The 9,238-nt window shown below is 40.4% G+C and overlaps 1 long non-coding RNA gene across 1 annotated transcript; it reads left to right on the top strand.

Moving 5' to 3' along the window:
* Nucleotides 1-4,016: 4,016 nt before the first annotated feature.
* On the top strand, nucleotides 4,017-8,176 carry LOC134876592 (uncharacterized). Its single transcript, XR_010167474.1, has 2 exons — nucleotides 4,017-4,287; nucleotides 6,751-8,176. It is a non-coding gene; the product is annotated as an uncharacterized LOC134876592 (long non-coding RNA).
* Nucleotides 8,177-9,238: the final 1,062 nt, after the last annotated feature.

Raw genomic sequence — 9,238 nt, 5'->3', positions numbered from 1 at the left:
TGGCTACCAATCGGTCTGGTTTCTGTACCGTTGTCACGCCAGTTTCATCCATGTTCCAGATATCTCCTGGTCCCAGGGAATCTCTGGTTAACACTTTCCCCAGATTGTCGGAAAAAAGACGTAACATTCTCCTTGTTAAAGGCACTTGCTCTGGCAAGGCTAGTTGCTTCTGGTTTTCTGAGTGAGAGTGAAGGGTGCCGCTTTAGGAAGCCTGTAAACCATTCAGCGCTGGCTTTTTCTTTGTCAGACCAAGCTTGAGGAAATTTCAGGCCCTGTGCCACTGCAAATTCATTCATGCCACCATGTTTGCTGATGCTAGCTCTAGCTCAAAGTTAGCTTAACACAGAGCAATGACTGAGGTATGACAGGATACCTTAATCTCTTCTCTAACAAGTCCACATGTATCACTGCTAGGATTTCTATCTGAAAGAAGCTTAATTTTAAATATATAAAGTTAATATGTTTTACTTCGGGTTGTGGAAAATGGTTAATTGGTGCTCATCTCAACTTACAATGTGTTGGTGTCTTCTCACACAGGACATGAAACCTGACCATGTAGAGGAAGACAACTAGTATTCCACTTTTTAGCTAGCTTGGTGAAGAAGATAATTGCAGTGTGACAACTTACCCGTGTGACAACAAGCCCCGGTCTCCCTATCTCTTGCAGTGGCGTTTTTTCCCCCCCTTTCTTTTGTAGTCTGATTGATTGAATAATACTGATCTGTATATCAGTTTTGTTGGCCTGTCGTATTTAGCCTAACGTTAAGATATAGGCCTGTTATCGTTATTTAAAACACAATAATACTATAATGCAGTCGCAGTATTATGCACAGCTTTTTTCTTTTGTGTTTGCTTCGCTTGCTTGTTGAGCTTTGGGTCGACATGGTGAAGTTAGAGACCCAAGTTAGTGAGTTGGAGCATTTTGCGTGTGGGTATGCCCTTAGTTGGAGTAAGTGCTGGGGGGTGGGTATTTTTTCTTTCCTGAATGTTTTCTTTCTGTTTGTAGCACCCGTAGTCTGATCAGCAACAACCTTATGGCACTTACACTCTTGCTAGGTTCGGATAGTTGGGAGTAGTTAGTCAAATGCGAGAACATGAGGTTAGAGTATAACAATTTATTGCAACACGCAATTTCCTTGACAGTGTATGGAAAATAAATGATACAAAAACATAGAGCTCTCTTATAAAAACAAAACAAAATTAAAGTGTCCCTTCTCCTTCACTAGAAGTCAGAGTTCAAGTCCCTCAGGGTGTATGCAATATTCTGTCTATGTACTACCCGGGTAGGTTTTTGTATATCTTATCTGTGCCAGTGAGTGAACGAGATGATGGTTCGAGGTCCTCTGAGTGGATCCGCGGCTGGCCACACCGAGCTCCGCTCCTCTTAATCAGGGTCCTGGCTCGCCACCGAACCAAAGGTTCGGAAATCTGAATCCGTTCCTAATCTGAAGTCCAAAAAAAAACCAGTCGGAGTCTAACAGAGGGCTTACACGGTTGAAGCAGCTCCTCTCTCTCTCTCAACAACTCACGAGGCTCTCTCCTAATAAACAAGAGATTTATCAATACACTACGCGGGGGTTAATCATTAATTTATGAGGTTTACATAACGTTTCATACCCAAATTCGTCAGCTCACTCAACGAACGGCACTCACAGTCAACGTCTCGGTTGAGTCTCAGGACGAGCACGCGCCGCGTGGTCGTGACCATGAATACAGGGCTAGTGCCCCCCTTGTGGTGGGGCATAGTAACTCTTATATTACGTAAATGGGTTTCATACTCATGTGGGTTACATGTTTTTATGTCGTCCACCTGTGATTGCCTTTTGCTTTGGATGGGATCTTTGTCGGAGTGACAGATATCGTTTGCTGGAAAGCTTCATCAGTCAATCAAGTTTGTTCAATATAATTTTTGTTGCCAAGTATGGCTAGTTCAAATGTGCCCTGTAGGGGGAGTGGTCGGTCAATTCAATTTACTAACTGGAATGTGAAAGGACTTAACCATCCCATTAAATGCACCAAGGTTCTTTCCCATCTTAAGTTTTTAAAAACTGACATAGCTTTCCTAACTGAGACACATATACGTGGGTCTGAACATATTTGCTTGAAGAGAGGCTGGGTAGGACAGGTGTATCACTCCACTTTTCAGGTGAAGGCCAGATGCGCTGCCATTTTGATTAATAAATCAGTACAATTTATATCTTCTGAAACTATATCAGACCCTTATGGATGATTTGTTATTGTGGTGGGTAGACTTTATGGTTTACCTGTTACATTAGCCTGTGTTTACGCCCCAAATTGGGATGATTCTGAATTCATGAATAGCTTTCTATCAACCTTACCATATTTAGACACGCATCAGTTAATACTAGCTGGTGACTGTAATTATGTAATTAATCCCTTATTAGATAGATCCTCCACTCTTAATGTCTCCAAATCCAAAACAGCAGAATGTATAGAAAGTTTCTTACAGTCTTGTGCAATGTCTGACCCATGGAGATTCCTTTACCCTACAAAGAAGGAATACTCATTTTTTCACCTGTTCACCACACGTATTCACGTATAGACAATTTTTTTGTTCATAAAAGCTTACTGCCCTTGGTAAAATCATGTAATTACAACAGTATAGTCATATCTGACCATGCCCCTGTGACGCTGGTTTTGACCTTCCCTAATAATAATCCTGCTAGATTCAGATGGAGACTCAATAGAGCTCCTGCGGTCACGTGACTTTTGGTTGGGAGCCACCATTTTGGCAGTCAACATGACCACCGGTGCCAGTGTTTTCTTACCGAGCGAGTATACTTCTCATTTTAATTCAAGTGAAATTCGGCTTTATAGTACAAAATTAGAGAGATTAAATATAAGCGACCCATATAATTCACCCGGTGTGCTTTTCAAGAGCATAACCTCCTGCTCTGAAGACGATGTACCCGACTTGCGCTACGCAGACATCCACAGCTATCTTGTAAGCTTTCCATCAGTGTACTCAGGAGACTCCCTCAGAGCGTACAAAAGCTTGGAGGCTTACAAATGGTGTCAGTCCGGCTTCGTAAACAACATTCAACTGTGGAGTCTTACATCCAAAAACTTCGGCATCATCACTGCAAGGGTAAGTATTAAATTATTCCAGTTTGATAGGCAGTGTCACGTTAGCATTGTTTGTTTATTAGCTTGGCTAGCTACGGAAGTGTCACGTTAGCATGTTTTTTAGCTTGGATTTTATCTTTAGCTTTTTGCAGATATCTTTGCCTGCTCTACTTTGTGCAGTTTAGCCTTCTGCCTTCTGTTAAAAACCTCCAGTCTCGTTTTATGTCTCCTCTTCTCTGGAGATGGAAGGTAATCGAAAATTGAGGGGATAAAATCCGGACTCAACGGATTATCACTCTTTCTCCCTACACAATAAGAAGGAATATTTCAACACGGGTTTGTTTACCACTAGCTTGCTACAAGCTAACTTGCTAACTGGCTAGGCTGCGCCAGAGCCACACTTGTTGAGTTAAAAAGGGACATCACAGTGTCCGTTAGCTATAATAACTGGGTGCTACTTCTTAAATTAAACTAATTAAATTTAATTAAACTGACCAGAAACTTTTTGTAGCATTGTACTGTATTCCTTCACCCACCTGATATGAAGTGATCACTGCATAAGCGAAAGCCAACGGCCGGGGGGTCCCATCTTTCAGTCTTTTTCTGAAGGCTCCTGGCTCTTTTAATCGCTCCAATCCACTTCTCCCTCCTCTCCGCGTCTTTAGGAATGCGATAATACGATACACCTTTCTTTTTCCCACGCCTATTTGTGCAACCTGGTGCACAGCAGTTATCCACCATCCTTGACAGTCTGCCAGTGCCTGTCAATTTACTGCCGCGATGACTGCCAAAATGGCTGCCCCTGTCGTATCTCGTCACGTGACCAGCATATATGACATCATCTGCAGGAGCTCTATTCGCTTTTCGCTAAACCACACCCTAGAATGCAGACTCACTGTAAAAAAATATTTTCCCTTTTTGTTGTCTCAACTTCTGTTTTTGAGTCAAGTGAACTTTCAACTCAAAAGTTTTCATTACTTTTGTTGAGATAACACAAATATCTGTGTTTTTGCTCTGAAATTCTAATCCACAGTTGGCACAACTGAGTTATTCTTGTCATCTCAAATTTAAGTTGAAGTTCACCCTCTGGTTCAACACGTTACGTCATCTTGCACACGCGCAGACCACGCTAACTTAGTCAACGTCAACCGTCAACCGTCTCTTCATTGAAGGACCAAGCGGATGAGAAGAGAGCCGACTGTAAGTAAACCTAACTTTTTTACCGTCAGATATTTTAGTAAAGATTGACTTTTGTCTTAACTAAGCGAAATACTGTGAACTGACCATTCAAACATACGGTACTTAGCTCTTAGTTTCAAAATCTTAAGTGATAGCTAGTAGTAGAATTGGCTATATGAATCGCGGGAAAAGATTCAAAATTTCAAGAGTTTATTTGTCATAGACGTAATTTGTAAAAAAACAAGTAGGCCTAAGCAGTGAAAAGAACGAACATTGCACGTTTTACATGAACAAGACTATTACTAGCTATATAATAATTATGTGGAGAAATTCTGAACTTGCCGCCAATGAAGTTATGCGAATAGCCAGTTGGTTGACTAGCCTAGCAAGCGACCGGCTAGGTCAGGATGAGACAGACTCACTTTAAAAACTACCCATAGGCCTATATGTAATGGCTATATCGTGAAATGTGAACGGTAAAAGTATGAACAAAGAGTACACCTTATTAGGGATTGCACTGTTCTCAATGTTCGCTGAGTGACATAGGTTTAGGAAGTGTAGCAAGCAACGTTAACATGTTCTGAGAAGTTGAGGTTAGGTCGTGTGCTAGCTTTGACGGCCAGCATGATTTTTCTCGAGAGTGTAACTACCTCTGATGAAGTTTGTTCGATGCACGTATGCATGGGCAAATTGTGTTTTCTTTAGAATTTCTGACATGGTTAAGTATGCATGCAAAGGGTAAAATCACGCAGGATCCGTCTCTTAAAACGTGACGCGAGCAAAAGCATTGTTTCCTATGGGATGGTGTGCCGTTAGAAAACACAATTTCCCCATGCATGCGTGCATCGTGCTTGGCGCGCCTGTAGTGTGCCGTTAGAAAACACAGCTCCCCATGCATGCATCGTGCGTTTACCTTATGCATGCGTGCAACTTGCATTTACCTTATGCATGCGTGCAACGTGCATTTACCTTATGCATGCGTCTAGCGTGGATTTACCTTAGGGTAAATTCACACAGAATCCGTCTCTAAAAACGTGACGCGTGGAAAAGCATAAAGACAGTTCTGTTCATTCAACAGACTTGTGTTGTCATTTAAGGTGGATTATTCTCCATACCTGCCTTTTTGAAATATAAGTAAAAACATATTGGCTGCAAAGCCTACTATAATTTAATCAGACCAGTACATATTTATTTTACCTAGTAAATATTAATGAAAAGCAACTGAAGCCTTTAAAAGGGAAAAATGTATGTAATAAACTTAAAGTATGTTGGATTGAATTCAGAGTATGTATTACAACTATGCTGCTCATTGTAGCTGCCCATTCCCAAATGTGATCTTTCCATGAGTATTAGCTAAATAAACTAATTTACTGGTCTGACCAAAGTACAGTAAGTTAAGCAGCTCTTTTCCTAGTAGATCTACATTTATTACTTTGTAGCAGCACCTTTTGGCTTTTATTTGGGTTTTGATTTCTCTTCTACAGTTTATCCAGAAAGTCCTACTAGGTAGACATTGTATTACAAATCGTGGTCACCTGTCTAAAATTAAAACACATGACATTGTCTCTTTTAATCCGACATGTTGCCTAAACTACCCTCCTTTTGCAATATATTTGCTATTTGACTTGTGTATTTCAATAGAAACTATCAAAATTCAAGTTGACTCCACACTTTCAAAAGGTAGTTGCCAGTTCTTCAAAATCTGTAAAGTAAGTGAGGAATTATCACTTGCTGATTTAAGTCTTTTTTTCATCCAAAGCAATGACCCGTAGTTATAGAATGTATTAATTGTACACTCCTGAGTGAAATCTTAAAACCAGTTGAAAAATGGCAAGCATTTGATTTTGACAAGGTTTTAGGTATAACTTCAAAATGCTACGTAAAGTAGCGAAGGCTTACCACTCTTTTGTTGATGCAGGTTGGTGCAAAGGTAGGCCTACAAGATTTACAAGGAAAAACATTCGCACACTTAGTATTCCCTTCTTCCTTAAAGGTGCACCGCGTAAGATTTTTAGTAGTTTATTTCCAGAATTTACGCTGCCCATTCACAAATGTTACCTTTTTCATGAATACTTACCACCACCACCAAATTCTAAGTATTCATTATGACTGGGGAAATTGCACTTTTCATACATGAAAAAGGGGATCTTCTCCGTGGTCCGCCATTTTGAATTTCCAAAAATAGGCATTTTCAGCTGCAAACCTTACTGTACTTTGGTTAAACTAGTAAATATTGGTTTATTATTTAGTATATATTCATGAAAAGGTTAAATTTGGCAACATGCAGCACAGTTTCAAAGAGCAGCATAGTTGCAGTATCCATTCTGGTCACATTCTACACAGTGCACCTTTAACAATTGTTTTTCATCAGATATTTATATATTGAAATGCATCTTGTATATCCTTATGCATCTTGAATTTCCATTGCTTGAGGAATTAATGCTGATTGGCTATGTTATTCCAATTGCTTTGCTCTGTCACCAGCCAAATGAGGAGAGTGAAGCTGTCAAGGGAATGCACGTGGGAATCCTCATCCTTACAGAGAATGCACAGCGCCCTGTCCCCAAGGAGGTGATCGATGTTGCACTTGCACTGGAGGAGGATGTCATTCTCCGAAACCTGAAAGATGTGCCTCACGCGTTTTCGTTGCTGATGGGTTTGCTTTATGGTCTCAACATCCACTACCCAAAAGGACTCAGATACATGTTCGAGATCATACAAAAGGTGGTAATGAAGATTGGCGCAGAGTCTTGCTCCTCAAGAGTTAATGGTGTCCGGAACAGGCTCATGTCCACACACTTGTGATTGCACACGCATCTTTGAGTGGAGTTGTATGTTCTCAGTTGTATGCCGTTTTCTCTCCTTTAAGTGGTTTAGTTGCTTATACTTTTAAGTTTGAAAGGTGAGGGTAGCAACTCTGTTCAAATGACTGGAATTTTCTATGTTGGTTTTTCTGGCCCTTGTAGATGTGTATTTTGTACATAAACTGGATGTGTATGGTAGTTTGGGTAAGTGAACCAAAAGATATACTGACATCACTCACACTGGTTGGCAGACGTTGACAGACGTGAACACAGCAGCAGTAATAGTGAGGCTTACGTTTTTGTTTTCTTTTAATGTCTCAGATAGATGTGACTACCAACTTATGCTTAATTGCGACTGACTTAAACATGTTGGCTTACACACACACACACACACACACACACACACACACACACACACACACACTACACTAGACTAGAGACACTCAGACACACTCACAGATGGACTGACGGCCAGACACTCAGATAGATGTAGAGAGACAGGCGAACTCTGATCAGTCATGCACAAACAGTAACAGTGACTTGTGTTAAATGTTTTGTCATACCCCAAGTGATGATGCACTGGTCAACTTTTTGAGCAATGTTGCCTGGCAACATGATTGTCCACTGCTGATTCAAGTTCTCCTTATCAAGGTCCTGTATTGATAAACCGCCCAAATAACATTTTGCAGTATTGTTTCTCAAAAGCATTGCTCAAAAAGTCATCACCTTTACCCACTAATGCCAAAGATACTTTTGTGTTTGAGAGATGAGGGTCGCAACTGGTTCAAATGGCTTTGGAGGTTGCCATGTTGTTTTGATCACCTTTTGTAGATATACTGTACATGCACCTAATCTTTTGATTGGTCGGCAAACGCTGATGCAGACGTGGCTTAAGAAATTACTGTTTTATTGCCTCTTGTAGACATGTATAGTACTGTACATGCGCTATATTTAAGAATTGCTAGTGTATCTTCAGCACCTTTATGGTATATTGTTTTCAGAAAATATGTTTTATTTTTGCCACTGTTTGTCCTACACAACCAAGTGTCTTGTACAGTGAAAGTTTACAGTAAGTGTGAAATAAATGTTGGTTGTTATTCATCTCATATGAGTGAGTCTTATGTAATTTTACACTGTACACCTAAAAAGAAGTTGGAAGAACTTCAATTTTGAAGGCAACCAAGGTAACGCCTAAAAAGAAGTTGGAAGAACTTCAATTTTGAAGGCAACCAAGGTAACTTACTTGATATGCTCATAGAGCTAACAGATTGAAGTCTGGATAAATGCAAAACTTGAGTCAAGCTGACTGTATAAACATGTTGGACTGATGTAGACTACAGTGGAGTCCACATAACCACTTGTTAAGAGAATGCCTAATTAGAAGTTGGACTGATGTAGATTACAGTGGAGTCCACATAACCATTTGTTAATACAACACACGATTAGAAGTTGGACTGATCGAGATTACAGTCGGGTCCACAAGAGAATTTGTCCATACAACACACAAATAGAAGTTGGATTGATTGAGATTGGAGTCCAGTCCACAAGACCATTTGTTCATACAACGCATAAGTGGAAGTTGTCTGGAAAACAAACATCAGTTCACCTGACCTGTCATTAGTTCACCGAACTTGCAACCTTTAGCTGAGCGAACTGGTTGCCTTTTTGTACCAACTTCATGCTTCAATTCCATACAACTTCAAATTTGAAGGCAACCAGGTTACACCTATTTTTAAGTTGAGTCAACACATTTTTTTTTACAGTGCTGGCCAATCACAGCGGAGCCAACAACGGACTCCGACAAAGCTCCGACACTTTCATGACAGCACTCTATTGACTGTTTCTCAGATTTTCGTACTTTTAACACTGTCGTTTGTGGACTATAAGAAAGATATGGTTAAACGTTGTGCCTGGGGCACTTGTAAGACTGATAGTCGTTACCCAGAGAGGTTGGAGGGGGGTGTGCGTTTTTTCCCTTTCCCCAAACCAAAATCAAAGCCTGACAAGTGTCGCCTGTGGATTAAACTTTGTGGACATCCTCACTCTCAGCTGAACCCCTCAAGGATCGACCGGCACATTTTTGTGTGTTCTAAGGTAAGACTTTTTTCTTTAACCCTACCGTGAAGTTCAACTATTCCTTATTCTGTGATTTCAATCTATAAATTTGG

This window comes from Eleginops maclovinus, chromosome 15 (assembly GCF_036324505.1).
Source record: "Eleginops maclovinus isolate JMC-PN-2008 ecotype Puerto Natales chromosome 15, JC_Emac_rtc_rv5, whole genome shotgun sequence".
Taxonomy (NCBI): Eukaryota; Metazoa; Chordata; class Actinopteri; order Perciformes; family Eleginopidae; genus Eleginops; species Eleginops maclovinus.
Note: the sequence above shows the minus strand (reverse complement) of the source record. Positions and strands in the feature narration are given on the sequence as shown.